The sequence below is a fragment of the Equus caballus genome, chromosome 16 (genome assembly GCF_041296265.1).
Source record: "Equus caballus isolate H_3958 breed thoroughbred chromosome 16, TB-T2T, whole genome shotgun sequence".
Classification (NCBI taxonomy): Eukaryota; Metazoa; Chordata; class Mammalia; order Perissodactyla; family Equidae; genus Equus; species Equus caballus.
The window spans coordinates 15,396,021-15,413,393 of record NC_091699.1 but is presented as its reverse complement, the minus strand read 5'-3'; the positions used below and the strand labels follow the sequence as shown (position 1 = coordinate 15,413,393).

General features: G+C 36.7%; 1 protein-coding gene and 1 non-coding gene across 11 annotated transcripts in view; one reads left to right on the top strand and one right to left on the bottom strand.

The window, feature by feature from the left end:
- TMCC1 (transmembrane and coiled-coil domain family 1) overlaps positions 1 to 17,373 on the bottom strand; it is a 251,308-nt gene that overhangs the window by 148,847 nt on the left and 85,088 nt on the right. The gene's annotated exons all lie outside the window — the stretch shown is intronic.
- LOC111768505 (U6 spliceosomal RNA) lies at positions 10,860 to 10,966 on the top strand. Its single transcript, XR_002800905.1, has one exon. It is a non-coding gene; the product is annotated as a U6 spliceosomal RNA (small nuclear RNA).

Genomic DNA, 17,373 nt, shown 5'->3' with positions numbered 1-17,373 from the left:
CCAAGCTTATCACCACCACCACCATCCACCCACCCCCAAAGGCAAGAGTTTGAACAATTCATCTGGAAAAACTGACTAAAGAAAAGACCTACAGATACTGACAACTGGAGGCGCCTGCAATAAAATAGGTCTCTGTTCAGTCACTCTGTAGTAAAAACCACCAATACAAGCTTCACAAAGGAGAGCTTTCCACAGAATTTTAATTCCTCTCTCAAATATGAAGAGAAAGCTATGGATTATCAGACACTTGAGAAAAGCCTCTAACAAAACTGAGACTAAAGAAAACACACAGGAAAAAAGAAACTCCAAAGAGAAAGAGACAATATCGGAAGCAAAAGAAAATATCCTCAGAGACAAAGAAAACAAAATCTATAAAATAAGAACAAGATGTTATAAAAAAGTATTCACAGAAAAGGAAAAAGCCCTTAGAAAATTAAAAATATCATAGAAATAATTTTGTGCGTGTGTGAGAGGAAGATTTGCCTTGAGCTAACATCTGTGCCAATCTTCCTCCACTTTGCATGTGGGATGCCTCCACAGCATGGCTGATAAGTGGAGTAGGTCTGCACCTGGGATCTGAACCTGCGAACCCAGGCCACAGAAGCAGAGCACACAGAACTTTTACCACTCAGCTATAGGGCAGGCCCCTAAAAAATATTTAATAGAAGGATTGGAAAGTAAGTTTTAAGGAAATTTCTCAGAAATTAGAATAAAAGACAGAGACAGAAAATAAGGAAAAAAACTAAACTAAAGGCAACGTCAGAAGATCCAATCTCTGACTAGCAAAAAGAGAACAGAACTTAAAGTGGGGGAGAAAACTTTTTTAAAAAATGCAAATGAACTACAGCTATATGCAATAACATGGATTAATCTTAGAAAAATATTTTTGCATAAAAGGCAAGTCATAGAAGACTACATAAGCTATAATACCATTTTGCCCCCCAAAAGTACAACTAAACAATAGTTTGTTTAGTGTCACATACATATGTAATTAACTACTTTTTAAAAAGTAAAGTGAATGAAAGACAACATTTGGACAGTGGGAGAATCATGTATAACTATTCTTAAGTTGTGTGGTAGGTTCCCAGGTCATTTGTTTATTATTGTGTCATAGCTCACTTGTTTATTTTTATATGAATAAAATATTACACAATAAAAAATTTAAAACAAAATCAGCTTTTCTCTAAGATAAATGCTTGGCAGGTTATGAGGAGGTGTGGGGAAAACAAAGTTTGAGGTTTTGCTAGAATAAATATATTGTAAGGTAGTTTTCTAAAACTAATGTTTCCAGATCTAGCCTTTGAGTTTTCCAGATTGAAAGGACTCACAAGCATCCAGCCCAAGAAATGCCAACAAGACTCACACCAAGGCCTATCAGTGTAAAACTTCAGGACAACAGAGCTAAAGATAAGACTTTAAAATTCTAGAGGAAAACAAACAGATGAAACCCAGAGGATAGAGAATCAGAATCGCATCAGATTTTCCAATAGCAATACTAGCAGCTAGAAGATACAGACACAACACTTTACAAAATTCTATGGGACAATTATTTACAACCTAAAATTCCACACCCAGTCAATGAAGTAGTAAAGTGAATGAAGTATTACAGTAAAATAAAGCAATCTTGAAATGGGCATAATTTATAAAAAATTATCTCCCATGCATCCTTTTTCGTAAGGCTCCTGGAGAATGTGCTTTATAGAAAGAAAAGAATAAAGCAATAAAGAAGACAACATTTCATCAAGATTTCATCAAAGAAACAAGGGATCTCTTATTTATTAACAGATGGAGACTCAGGACGAAAGGTGTGTAACAGTCTCAGAGAGTAATCAATTCAGACTGCAGAAGTGAGGGCTCCAGGAGGTATATCACCAAGAAAAAGATGAAACTGAGAAGAGTGCATGATCTTGAAAGTTCTGAGAGAAGATTTATAGTTTTGTTCCTTCCTTATTAAGTTGAGAACTTTCACCTTTTCACTTTAAGGAAGCACTTTACAGCTTCTCTTTGATGTACTGAATTGCCAGCAACACTACTCTTGCATTTTGGGGCCATTATCAAGTAAAATCAGGGTTACTTGAACACAAGCACCTCAGTACTGTGACACTCGATCTAATAACCAAAATGGCTACTAAGTGACTAACAGGAGGATATGGAATACAGTGTGGATCCACTGGACAAAGGGATGATTCATGTCCTGTGCGGGATGGAGCAGGACAGCGAGAGATTTCATCACACTACTCAGAATGACACGCAACCTAAAATTTATAAATTGTTTATTTCTCGAATTTTCCATTTAATATTTTGGATGGCAGCTGACTACAGGTAACTATAACTGCAGAAAGGGAAACCACAGATAAGTTGGGGGACTATCACACTCATTAAAGTGAGTCTAAATATGACCAAGTGCGACTCATTCAAATAAGGAAACTGATTTTATTTTATTCAATTGATTTTATTTAGTAAAATGCTAGAGCCACAAATCCTCATAATGATGAAAACAAGATGTAAAAGTCAAGCTTGTCTTGATTTCTGTAGTAATCCATAAATCTCTGCACCCTACTGCAACTACGAGCAAAAAACAAGGGATACAAATAATAACCTAGTACGTAGACCTAAGGAAGATAATTTATACTGTGGCCTAAATTCTCCTGATCTATAATCGGATCATAAAACTTCTATTCCCATTCTCACAAAGCCAAACTTCTGACAATAGAAAATAGCCTGAATTCCATCTTTATGCAGAGAAACTCAGAAAAAGGACTATCTCATCTACGAGATGTGTGATACAAACCACCTGGTGACCACTAAACAAATAACAAGAATAAAGACACAAATTACAAATAAGAAGAAAGCCAATACAGAAATTTACCTACCTGAATTAGGAATCCAAAAATCATGGGACGAGAAACAAAGGAAATGCAAAAGAACCAGAAAACAAGTGATAAAATGGCAGCAGCAGGTCCCCACGTTTCAATAATCACTCTAAATGTAAACGGATTGAACTCTCCAATCAAAAGACACAGAGTGGCAGGATGGATCAAAGAACAAGATTCAATAATATGCTGCCTCCAGGAAACACACCTCAGGCCCCAAGACAAACACAGACTCAGAGTGAAGGGATGGAAGACAATACTCCAAGCTAATAATGAACAAAAGAAAGCAGGTGTTGCCATACTTATATCAGACAAAGTAGATTTCACAGCAAAACAGATAAAGAAAGACAAAGAGGGGCAGTATATAATGTTAAAAGGGACACTCCACCAAGATGACATAACACTTATAAATATATATGTACCCAACACAGGAGCACCAAAATTTGTAAAGAAACTATTAACAAAACTAAAAGGAGACATCAACAACAAGACAATAACAGCAGGGGACCTCAACACTCCATTAACACCAATGGATAGATCATCCAGACAGAAAATCAACCAGGAAATTATAGAATTAAATGAAAAATTTGACCAGATGGACTTAATAGATATATATAGGACACTTCATCCAAAAACAGCAGGTTACACATTCTTCTCAAGCGCGCATGGAACATTCTCAAGGATAGGCCATATCTTGGGAAACAAAGCAAGCATCAATAAATTCAAGAGGGTTGAAATAATATCGAGCATCTTTTCGTATCATAATGCTATGAAACTAGAAATCAACTACAAGAATAAAGCTGGGAAAGTGGCAACAATGTGGAGACTAAACAACATGCTACTCAACCAACAATGGATTATTGAAGAAATTAAAGAAGAAATCAAATATTATCTGGAGACAAATGAAAATGAAAACACGCCATACCAACTTATTTGGGACGCAACAAAGGCAGTCCTAAGAGGGAAATTCACTGCAATACAGGCTCACCTCAATAAGCAAGAAAAATCTTACATAAACAACCTCAAACGACACCTAACAGAATTAGAAAAAGAAGAACAAACAAAGCCCAAAGTCAGTAGAAGGACGGAAATAATAAAAATTAGAGCAGAAATAAACGATATTGAAACAAAAAAGACAGCAGAAAAGATCAATGAAACAAAGAGTTGGTTCTTTGAAAAAATTAACAAAATTGATAAACCCTAGCCAGACTCACTAAGAAAAAAAGAGAGAAGTCTCAAATAAATAAAATTAGAAATTAGAGAGGAGAAATCACAACAGATACCAACAGAATACAAAGGATCATAAGAGAATACTATGAAAAACATTATGCCAACAAATTGAACAACCTAGAAGAAATGGATAAATTCGTAGACTCTTACAACCTCCCAAAACTGAATCAGGAAGAAATAGAGAATCTGAATAGACCAATCACAAGTAAAGAAATAGAAACAGTAATCAAAAACCTCCCCAAAAATAAGAGTCCAGGACCAGACAGCTTCTCTGGAGAATTCTACCAAACATTCAAAGAAGATTTAATACCCATCCTTCTCAAACTATTCCAGAAAATTGAGGAAGATGGAGCACTCCCTAACACATTCTATGAAGCCAACATCACCCTGATCCCCAAACCTGACAAGGACAACACAAAGAAGGAAAACTACAGGCCAATATCACTGATAAACATAAATGCAAAAATCCTCCACCAAATTTTGGCAAACTGAATATAGCAATACATCAAAAAGATTATACACCATGATCAAGTGGGATTTATACCAGGGACACAGGGATGGTTCAACATTCGCAAGTCAATCAACGTGATTCACTACATTAACAAAATGAGAGACAAAAACCACATGATCATCTCAATAGATGCAGAGAAGGCATTCGACAAGATCCAACATCCATTTATGATCAAAACCCTCAATAAAATAGGTATAGAAGGAAAGTACCTCAACATAATAAAGGCCATATATGACAAACCCACAGCCAACATACTCACCGGACAAAAACTGAGCGCCATCCCTCTGAGAACAGGAACAAGACAAGGGTGTCCACTATCACCACTCTTATTCAACATAGTACTGGAGGTGTTGCCCAGAGCAATTTGGCAGGAAAAAGAAATAAAAGGAACCCAAATAGGCAAGGAAGAAGTAAAACTCTTGCTGTTTGCAAACGACATGATCTTATATATAGAACACCCCAAGGAATCCAGAGGAAAACTATTAGAAACAATCAACAGCTACAGCAAAGTTGCAGGGTATAAAATCAACATACATAAATCAGTAGCATTTCTATACACTAACAATGAACTAACAGAAAAAGATCTCAAGAACTCAATCCCATTCGCGATCGCAACAAAAAGAATAAAATACCTTGGGATAAATTTAACCAAGGAAGTGAAAGATCTATAAAACGAAAACTACAAGACTTTCTTGAAAGAAATTTATGACGACATAAAGAGATGGAAAGACATTCCATGCACATGGATTGGAAGAATAAACATAGCTAAAATGTCCATACTACCTAAAGCAATCTACAGATTCAACGCTATCCCAATCAGAATCCAATGACATTCTTTACAGAAATAGAACAAAGAATCCTAAAATTCATATGGGGCAACAGAAGACCCCGAATTGCTACAGCAATCCTGAGAAAGAAGAACACAGCTGGAGGCATCACAATCCCTGACTTCAAAGCATACTACAAAGCTGCAGTAATCAAAACAGCATGGTACTGGTACAAAAACTCATGCACAGATCAATGGAACAGAATTGAAAGCCCAGAAATAAAACCACACATCTATGGACAGCTAATGTTTGACAAAGGAGCTGAGGGCATACAATGGAGGAAAGAAAGTCTCTTCAACAAATGGCGCTGGGAAAACTGGAAAGCCACATGTAAAAGAATGAAAATTGACCATTCTTTTTCACCATTCACAAAAATAAACTCAAAATGGATCAAAGACCTAAAGATTAGGCCTGAAACAATAAGTCTTCTAGAAGAGAATATAGGCAGTACACTCTTTGACATCAGTTTCAAAAGAATCTTTTCGGACACCATAACCCTCAGACAAGGGAAACAATAGAAAGAATAAACAAATGGGACTTCATCAGACTAAAGAGGTTCTTCAAGGCAAGGCAAAACAGGAGTGAAACAAAAAAACAGCCCACTAATTGGGAAAAAATATTTACAAGCTATTTATCTGACAAAGGGTTAATCTCTGTAATATATAAAGAACTCACACAGCTCAACAACAAAAAATCAAACAACCCGATCAAAAAATGGGCAGGGGACATGAACAGACATTTCTCCAAAGAAGATATATGGATGGCCAATAGACACATGAAAAGATGCTCATCATCACTAATCATCAGGGAAATGCAAATCAAAACTACACTAAGATATCACCTTACACCTGTTAGAATGGCAAAAATATCCAAAACGAAGAGTGATAAATGTTGGAGAGGCTGTGGAGAATAAGGAACCCTCACACACTGTTGTTGGGAATGCAAACTGGTGCAGCCACTACGGAAAACAGTATGGAGATTTCTCAAAAAGTTAAAAATAGAAATACCTTATGACCCAGCCATCCCCACTACTGGGTATCTATCCTAAGAACCTGAAATCAGCAATTCCAAAACTCCCATGCACCCCTATGTTCATAGCAGCATTATTCACAATAGCCAAGACATGGAACCAACATAAGTGCCCAGCAACTGATGATTGGATAAAGAAGATATGGTATATATATACAATGGAATACTACTCAGCCATAAAAAAGGACACAGTCATCCCATTCACAACAACATGGATAGACCTCGAGGGTATTATGTTGAGTGAAATAAGCCAGACAGAGAAAGACGAACTCTGTATGACTTCACTCATAGGTGGTAGTTAACATACAGACAAAGAGAACTGATCAGTGGTTACCAGAGGAAAGAGAGGGGTGGGAGGAGAGCACTAAGGGTGAAGTGGTGTACCTACAACATGACTAATAATAATGTACAACTGTAATTTCACAAGGTTGTTAACTATCATAATCTTAATAATAAAAAAAAAACCTCAAGTTTTATTGATTGTATTAGTTCACACTTTTAGATTCATCAGTGCAGAAAGGCTTCTGCCTCTGTGTTAACAACGAGCGAGAACTGTTCAATTACACAGAACAGGAGGGACCACCACCACCACCACCACAAAAGAGAAACTTAAGCAGGTACTCTGCAGCACTGCAGTTACATTCACAATACTCAAATCAAGATACATATGGTGAAGAAGCTGTAAGTTTATTGCTGACATCGTTGCTAGCTGGATTTCACAAAACAACCATCCCCTCACTGAAGAGAAAAAAGAAAAAGGAAGGGGTTTGGGGAAGGCTTAGGTTTTTGTTTTTAAGGTGATACAATTTTAAAAGCTTAAAAAAGGTGAAGCTATTTAATTTCTACTGCAGAATAGATTATTCTTTTTTTTTTTTTTGAGGAAGATCAGCCCTGAGCTAACATCTGTCACCTAACCTCCTCTTTTTGCTGAGGAAGACTGGCCGTGAGCTAACATCCGTGCCCATCTTCCTCCACTTTATATGTGGGACACCTACCACAGCATGGCTTGTCAAGCAGTGCCATGTCTCCACCCAGGATCCAAACCGGCGAACCCTGGGCCGCCAATGCAGAACGCGCGAACTTAACCGCTGAACCACCTGGCCGGCCCCAGAATAGATTATTCTTAATGAAATGGTACTTATATATTTTACAGGGAATTTAACAAATTGAAAACATTTACTAAGTCATCTGTGACACTATATACTTTAAAATAATTGTTCAGCCATTCTAAACTTGCTTTCATGTTCTCTTTCTCTTTCTCTCTCTCTCTCTGGTTGTAATGAAGAAGAGTAAGTAATAAAGTCTCTTCCTTACTACTTATATATTCACTCTCCTACACAGTCAGGCCATAGACTTGAAAGGGGCCTTGAAATTTTTTCCTATGTGGAGATGGCTTGGGAATCAGAACCATCAAATTTCTAAAGAAGACAGCAGGAGAAGTTCTGAGCAGAAGGTTCAGATGTAGAAGTTAAACAATTTCCTAGTGTACTCCTGAGCCAGGTCTTCATTCACAGCCTAACTTTCCTGCAGTGTTTTAAATTTAAGTGTTCAACCTGTGAATTCCTATCTACAGTCACAGAATCTTAGAAGGAATATCAGAGGTTGTTTAATCCACTCTTGACTGGAGTCATAGGTATTTCCTAGAACATGCATGATGTGTGGTTCTCCAGCCTTTGCTGATCACTCCAAGGCAGCCTACCTTAAAGCTGGAGAGTTTCACTGCAAAATTTGTTCATATACCGTGCTAGTGTCACATTCCTAAGGCAAGTATAAATGACTTTCATATTATCCAAAAGTTCTGTAGAGGGAAATTATTCTTTTAATCTTGGTCTAAATACAGGATACATGCACCCCAGTGTGTATGCAAGACAATCTAATGAGTTGTGAGAAGAAAACATTACAACTTCCATTGATATTTTTTATTTTGATTTTTTGTTATATGATGTTTATAATATATAGGAACAATTACCTGTGTATAATTTATAACTAAACATAAAAATATTAGAGACATGCTAAAAGGTGTGGGTAAGCAAAATAATTTGGAGGCCACTACTCTAGATAGATAATGCCCTTTCCTTATTTTTTTTTAAATATTAGGTCATGTGGGCCCACCCATATGATTATGGATCCTTGATAGATATTAAGTATTCATAATCAGTGTACCATCAATCATGTATAAATATTTAGCATCAGAACTTAATGGAACCCAAATAATCTTTCAAAATATCAAAATAATAAAGTGATTTCTCGGCAAAAGAGTAAAGAGCTACTGGCAGAGAACTGGATCATTCAACTCTCCATCAAGTTTATACCATACACGTGGCAAATGCGTGCACACACACATACGTACATACACATACACCCAGAAGTAGATAAAGACGTATGAGGACATCTTTCATAATCCCACCAACCTAAATCTAAAAAACGCAATCTAATTTGACTGAATTTATCTATATTTAAAGGCCTAAGCTGGATTCCTCAGAATATTAACATTGGAAGTGATCCCAAGAAGATATCAAGACATTTTGATTAACATTTAAAATGATAACTGTTATGCTTGAAATTAGCCTTTCAAGTATATTACTCTTTAGAGCATACTATCAAAATGCTTTATTATAGTCAGATACAGGAAATACTTTACGTTTTTAAAGAAAATGCTCATGTTACAATATTCTAAAAACAAGGCAAGGGAATGAAGAATGAGTCTTTGAAAAGCTGCCATATCTAGGATCTTGAAAAAGGCAAGCACATTTTAATCAAGTTGTCAAGGCACACTGTTAGCTTTCTGTTATTTAAAACCAAAAGAACCTACTGACCAAAGTAAAAATCCTGAGTTATGTACTAACTATAAGAGTCCCTGCAAAGTTCAGAGTTTAGGCCAACATTTGTTAAGAATTAGTTCTATAACATGGTTGGTAACTACAAATAAGACTTTGGGATTATATTAGGATTAACGAAGAAAACTGTTTAAAATACACCACAGGCATTAAGAATCACCAGTACAGTGCAGAAGAATCAGCAATTTCATTAAAGAATACTTCAGTAGTACCAGAAGGTATCAGGAGAGGGCCTCCAGAAATCATGGTACTAAAGCTTTCTCGTAACATCTTTCCCAAGTAAGCCAGGGAATGAATTAATCCCCTGGTACTGATTGCTAAAAACAAGGTTTAAGTTCAAATCTGTCAACATGTGATTAAGACTCTAGCTCAGAAATCAAATCTGGGAATTTTTCTCAAACTAAAAACATTCACCCCTAACCAGGAAAGCAATATTCAAATGTCAAATAATGTTTTCCAGATTACAACTTTCCACCAAAGGATCAAATTCTTTTAACAGCTTCAACAAAAGTGCCAGCTCTTCAGAATATTATTTTAAAAAATCTATGTGAAGTCTAAGAAGATCGTGAAATCACAAATATGATGGAGAAGCAACATTTGCTATCTTACTGTCCAAAAAGGAAATAAATTGCCAACAAGAATTTCTTTGTCTTAGGCCCCTACAGACTCAGACCATTCCACATCATCAAATCTATTTCCTAATAGATACTTTATTACAATTCCAGAGGCTTCTTTTACCTCAGTAGGCTGAAATTTCTATTATTTTGAGGTGGGATTGAATTTTTTAAAAAGACAAAACTTTTTTGGATATCAGAAATCACCAAATAGACATTAAAGAAAACAACGTTCTGCAAAAAAAAAAAAAAATTGAGCACTGATTAAAAAGCAAAAGTACCTGAGGATCTAAGTATAGTAAATGACTAGATTCTTAAACATGCCACAAAACTCTTTCTTCTTAATTATTCTGAAGAACATGGCTATACATTAAATAGGACTGTAAATAAAATAAGGACAATTAGGTCCTGAAGCATGTGGTGTTGGAGGTAGGAAATACTAAGTGATATTCTGCTTCATCTTTAACACCATATTAAAGGAGGTAGAATCTGAAAACATCTCACTCTTAAAAGCAATTATTTTAGAAACGAGATAAGTTCTCTAGAAAAGTCTTCTTTTCCAACATTCTCAAAATTACTAAGCATCTATAATTTTAAAGTACTGTCTATAAAAATTTCAATTGCTCTGAATTAAACTCTACGACTCTTGACCAAATGACAATGTAAAGATAATACGAAAACTAAGTCAGATTGCTAAAAGGAGAAACAATTGCAAAATGGAGTTGTGTATATTAAAAGAAGCATATAGTACCTTAGAATTATGAAAGTTATAGCTCAGCTCTAGTCACTGCTGTAACCATTATTTGGGAATTTTCTTCTGTTTGGAGACCATGAATTATGGTCTGAAATGAAGAGGAATACTGAAGAACTGGAACAATCAAGAGTTGATGGGCCACTATGACTAAGTATTCAAAATTATGATGTGAAAGAACACCCCAGGGCTCGCTTCGGCAGCACATATACTAAAACTGGAACGATACAGAGAAGATTAGCATGGCCCCAGAACAAGGATGACATTCAAATTCGTGAAGCATTCCATATTTTTCATGGACTTCTGGGTCTTTAGTGAATCATTAAAACCACAAATTTAAACCTGTTACTGCCAAGAATCTACTTGATTTGAAGTTTCCTATGGAGCCCTGGGAGCCTCCAAATTCATTTAGTGTTCCAAGAAATCACAGAATCTCATAGCTAGAAAGTATTTAAGCAGTTCTTTACATCAGCTTTCTCTTTGAGCTATCTACTCCACACCTTATTGATTGGTACAAGAATATTCTTGGAAAGACCCAGAATATCAACGAGTAGTGGTCAAAAGCATGACTTCTGGAGCTGGAAAAACTTGGTTCTGACATCCAGTAAACTTTTTACTGTGTGTGAAATTGACAAGTCACTTCAACTTCGACCTTCTGTATCCTCACTTATAAAACAGAGATAGTAAAACTTCACAGTACAGTGTTTGTAGTGAGGATCCACTACTGCATTCGAGCACTTAAAATGCTTGTATCAAGAAATATTTGCTGAATAAAAAAGAACATCCCAAGGACTAGGGATTATTAACTCAGAGAAGGGACTACAGAGAGACACACATTGAGAAAGTAATTTATGCCTGCACAGGCATTACATATTCTGACTGGCCCTAACTGGAGAAATACTTGTTGTTAGTGCCTTGAGTAGATTCTGACTCCTGGTGACCCTGTGTACAGAAGAGCTAAATGGAACCCTGCCCAGTCTTTTTGCACCATCCTCTCAACATTCCCACACTGTATCAGACAATGCTCCGCTGCTTTTTATAGGGTTTTCACGGCCAATTATTTCTGAAGTAGGTAGCCAGGTCCTTCTTCCGAGTCTGTCTTAGTCTGGAAGCTCTGCTGAAACCTGTCCACCATGGGTGACCCTGCTGGTATTTGAAATACCAGTGGCACAGCTTTCAGTATCACAGCAACATGCAGCCACCTCAGTACGACAACCAACAGATGGGTGGTGTGGTTCCCTGACCAAGAAACGAACGAACCCGGGCCACAGCTGTGAGAGCACTGAATCTTAACCACTAGACCACGAGGGCTGGTTGGAGAAATGCAGGGAAGCAGATTTGAGTTTAATATGTTAAATTTGTCTAACAGACATCCACAAGTAGCATGGGTTTCTTTGGGAGATCCTAAGAGGCCGATAACCACTTAGGGAGAATGTTACAGAGCTGAATAAAATGATTATGGAAATCCCTCCCAATCTAAGATGTTGTGTTAATGAAAGGCTCAAAAAGAGACATGGAACTTTCTTAGGACAACGCTCCAGCACTCTTGTCTTACCCCTCCAGACAGCTATAGCAAATTGACAGGGGGAAAAAACGAAAAACACAGAATTAAAAATAATCATTGCTACTAACTGCCAGATTATCTGCCATCAGATTACCTGGAAACAAAATAAATCAGCCAATTATCTCTCATTTCCTACTTTAAAGCACTGTTTGGAGGTTAGTAAGACTGCAGTGACTTCTAGCAATTTCATTGTGGCCTTTTGACAGCAGATATGGAAAGTAATGGGGAACATCTTTCTTTTACCTAAATTTCTACTTTATTCATTCCTACTAAAAGAGTTAATTATCGAGCTTCAAATCTTGCTTTAATTTAATCTTAAGACCAATTGTGTAATTTTTTTTCTCAGGTGTTTTAGGAAAATTAGTCTACTTAGATGATCTCCCAGCTCGGCACGTTACCAACTTTTTGGCAGTCTGGATCCTTCTAAGACCTTCTACACTCTCCTCCTTTATGTTATACTCCTCACATTAAGTATATGATAAAAACTTAACAATACTGAGCCATCTGTGTTGTGGCAGAATGAGCAAAAACTCAGACTCAGCGATGTACCAGCTCTCTGGTCTTAAGCAAATTTAAAATTTTACCTAAGTCCTAATTACCTCATTTGTAAAAAAGGAGATCAAATCTACCTCAAAAAGCTGACATGCAACTTAGATTACATAATATATATGAAAAAGGTCTTGCACACATTACTCAACAAGCTGAGTATGATACCATATAATAATAATAAAACAAATTCACTTCCATAAAACATTCTTTTCTTTTTTTCCTGCTTTATCTCCCCAACCCCCCCCCCCGTACACAGTTGTATATCTTAGTTGCAGATCCTTCTAGTTGTGGGATGTGGGACGCTGCCTCAACGTGGCCTGACGAGTGGTGACATGTCCGCGCCCAGGATCCGAACCCTGGGCCGCCACAGCGGAGCGCGCCAACTTAACCACTCGGCCACAGAGCCGGTCCCCCATAAAACATTCTTGCAAAGATTACTACCAACAACATGAAAAAGATTCTCAATTACTGAATGAATCATTAAAATTCATATTCTCAGGGCAGGTTTCTTGGTGTCTTAAGGCAACACCAAAGACAACAGAGGGATAGTTCTCACCTTCATTCCCCTTTCTTAACTATAATTCTGCAACATTATGTTGTGGTTAATGTGAGACTTTAATTATGAGCTCTCTTTTCCACCCCATCCTCTCAATGCAGAAAAAGTTTCACAATCAGTTTAACTGGCTAAATCACTAAATAGAAGAGGTCTTATTTTAGATACTGTAAATAATTATTTTTTCTTATTATTTTGTTTAGATATCTGAGAATCCAGAATGTCATTGCTTTTATTTTAATGATGAACAGTATTAAAATAACTCTAGGTAATCATTACAGTACTTTATTTCCATTGCTACTCATCTGAAAAAGATGATAAGAGTTATTTAAAAGTAATAAGAAACTAAACAGGGGTAGTGACGAAATTAGCTTTTGTCACCACTCTTAGATTTCTGCCCTCATTCAAACAAGATGATCTAGTTACCAATATTTGAAAAAAGGAAAAATTTTCTTTTCCCTTTTTCTTATGCCCTGCTTGACAGAACTGGTATTCTTCAATTCTCTGACATGGTCAACAGAGTAAAGAGGCAAAAATACTGAACACAGAGTCAGACAGAAGCCAGGGATCTGCTCCTGATTATCACTCATAATTAGCTCTACAACCTCAGGCAGCTTTTAACATCTTTGGACATCTAAAATGAGGAGTTTGATTACGATTATCTCTAAGGCTTAACAGTGTATGAGTTAATCACCTGGCAACAGCCAGTGATCTACTGGCTGAAAATCATTTGTAATGGAAGGAACTCATTTTGTAACCCAAGGTTTCTGAATTCTTAGATTCTTCATATTTTACAATTTTTAAATCTGTGTCAGGATTCCTTATCCCAGTAGATGTTACTAGGATAAAAGAAAATGTACTTGTCAGTTCTTAATAAATATTTGACTTGCTTGATGGCTGGAGATAGAAATATTTTTATTTTTATTTATTTATTTATTTTTTTTGGAGGAAGATTAGCCCTCAGCTAACTACTGCCAGTCCTCCTCTTTTTGCTGAGGAAGCCTGGCTCTGAGCTAACATCCGTGCCCATCTTCCTCTAGTTTATACGTGGGACGCCTACCACAGCATGGCTGCCAAGCAGTGCCATGTCCGCACCCAGGATCCGAACCAGCGAACCCCGGGCCACTGAGAAGCGGAACGTGCGAACTTAACCGCTGCGCCACCGGGCCGGCCCCCAGAAATATTTTTATAATACATAAACCAATAAATCCTCACTAATTCTTTTTACAAAGTTAAAATCAAATATCTTTTATATATTTAAAATTATTTGATTTAAGAAAAAGATATTTTCAAAAAGTCTACCTATATATAAAATGAGAGACACAAATTAATACATAATATATACTGTAACCCTGAAGTATGAAAGCTCAAAAGTAAAATCTAGCCTACTTCCATTGACTGACAAGATCACAGGTCATGATGATGTAACATCAAAATAAGTCAATTTTTAACAAATACTTACTAAGCCCAAATTGTGCTAACTTGCCAAAGTTGACTATCTATCTTGAGATAAAAGTTGTACTTCGATTTCTGAAGAAAAACCAATCTGTTCTGGTGATTATCTTATATAATACATAATCCTGATCTGTCCTTCTGTCTATTTATCTACCTATGAGTCTTTGGAAGCTAACAATCACAAAGCAAGACCTTTTAACGACGTTCTGGATAAACAAAGGAGTAGCAGACTTTGGATGTCAAAATTCTCCTCCCTTACTCCTAAGATTCAAGGCTACTGATAAAGTACCAAGTCTCCTGTGAATAAAAGGGGAAAGTAGAAGTTAGGTCACATACTGTATTTCTTTGGAGGTCTAATTACTCTAAAGCCTGTATCTATTTTGCAATATAAAGAAAAAGGAGGTTAAATTTAACTTAAATAGTGAACTGAACTTTGTATTATGTTGAGCCTTCTCATAAAAGCTGTTGCTCAGAATAGAAGGAATATAGCTCAGATTTAAAAAAGAAAAAAACACTTTAAAAAGCATCCCTATAATGATAAACTTTGCATGACAAATTTACCAAGGTCAAGAACACCCTATCTATACCTTCAATTTCACTCTTAGGACAACTATATTAAATGTCAACATAAGATCATCAAGGATAATCAAACTCTCTTTTGGGCCACTATACAAATATATTATATTAAAGGAAACATACACATTCTAGACCTGTGAGCTAGGGTCAATAAACCTAAAAGATAGTTGCTTTGGCAACCAAGTTTTGCTCTGTAAAGTACCTTTAATAAAGAATAACTAAAAACCCAAAATATATCTTCATCTCTGATTTATCCTCACTTTTCCAGTCCCATATCATTCCCTTAACAAGGAATTAAATAATCCCTTGACAGTGTCAGCTACCTGACATACTAAATACACAGAAAATAGAGATCTCTATCGGTTTTCATAAAAAAATAGAATTTTTCAAGTGTTTTGTGGGGAAATGGACAGTATCTTACTAGTTGCTCCAAGCAAATCTTCGGGTTTTGAGTTTTGTTTACCTTTAATTATCTTTTATTCTAACATTGTCATTAAATCCTTCCTACTTTTCTGTCTATTCTATTTCCATAGTTATCAACTCAGTTCAAAATTTACATAGGGCATCTACTACGCTATATCATACTCACTGTACTCAATTTAGCCCATATCCTAATGATCTGTACTAGTTACTTCTCAAGTTATAATCCTCTATTTATCAATGTCCTGTCAGTAGGACAGTCATCCCATCACTGCCACCTACTGATTCTGGCCTAGGGGCACCACCTGGTGGTCAGCAACAGGAATTATCCTTCCCACCACCTCATTTCTCCCACCTTGGGAAAACAGTACACCTGGACTTTCTGGTATTGCTCATAACTCAACTAATTCAACCTTAGAAATCTCCCTTTCATTTAAACAGAGCAGGACGCCATCTTGTTGTAATTTATCATGGAGGGCTTATTTATGAACTCTGGGCAACCTACAAACTCTAAGTATACAAATTATTCGTTACTGATAAAGAATGAGAACGAATGAGTTTTTGAGAGCTAACTCAAAGATGAACTCCAGACAGCAGCAGGCACTGAGGTCTATGTGCCTTTTCTGGTGTTGGCCTCTGCTGGGAAGTCTTTCCAGCCAGGCCCAGCCCTGATTCCACTTTGTGGAGATAAGCGCCAGTGGGGACAGCAGTCTGAAGTTCCTTCAGCTCCTGAGGTGCCAGCCTGGAGGGAGAGAAAGCAGCTGGGGCAGTGCTGCAAGGTACCTCCAGTACAGGGGAAGGGTGACAGGAGGTACCTGCCCACAGCTATCCAATTCTGTTACATAGAAAACCCACATGTAGACCTGGAAACCATGATTCTATCAAGGGTGGTTTAGCCTTTTCAGTGTGAAATCATCCTAACATTTAGAGTGGGAATTACCAGGAAGAGTAATCCTACTTCCCCACCTTCCACCCTGCCGGCCTGCCCCAATCCTTTCCTCTTTTCTTTAACTTCTAGATTTAGCCAGTCACTACAAAAAAATTCCCCTTCTCTCTGTCCATACCACAAGTAACCCACAAAATTTTCCTAAGTGCAGCCTAATACAGGTATTCTGCTTTTTCTACATTTACCTATAAACAGGAAAATGATATAGTGAGCTCTGAAGTAATACTAACCTTGATAGAGAATCAGGATCACTAACCTTAAACTATCCCTTCATAGGCTTCCGATGTTTGCATTTACCTTCTCATTTCTCTCTAATTAAGCTTTCTCTTTCTCAGAACTTTTGGCAAAAAATCTCATTCATTGTTACTGTTTTATAAAAGGAGTATTTAGGTAGTATTGATTGGTATTACTTCATTATGTAGTTACCACTGTAATTGTGGAAGAATAATATCTCACCTAGATTTTGGAGGAATGGATTTTTTGGGCTACTCTGGGAATCTAAAAACCATTTCTAACACTGAAATTCAAAATGACTTTTCCCATAGAAATAAACAATTGAACATTGTTTTATAAGTTGGCAGATGGTTACACTATATGACAGTAACTTCACAGGTGAGCTCTCTGATACCTTAGCTGTC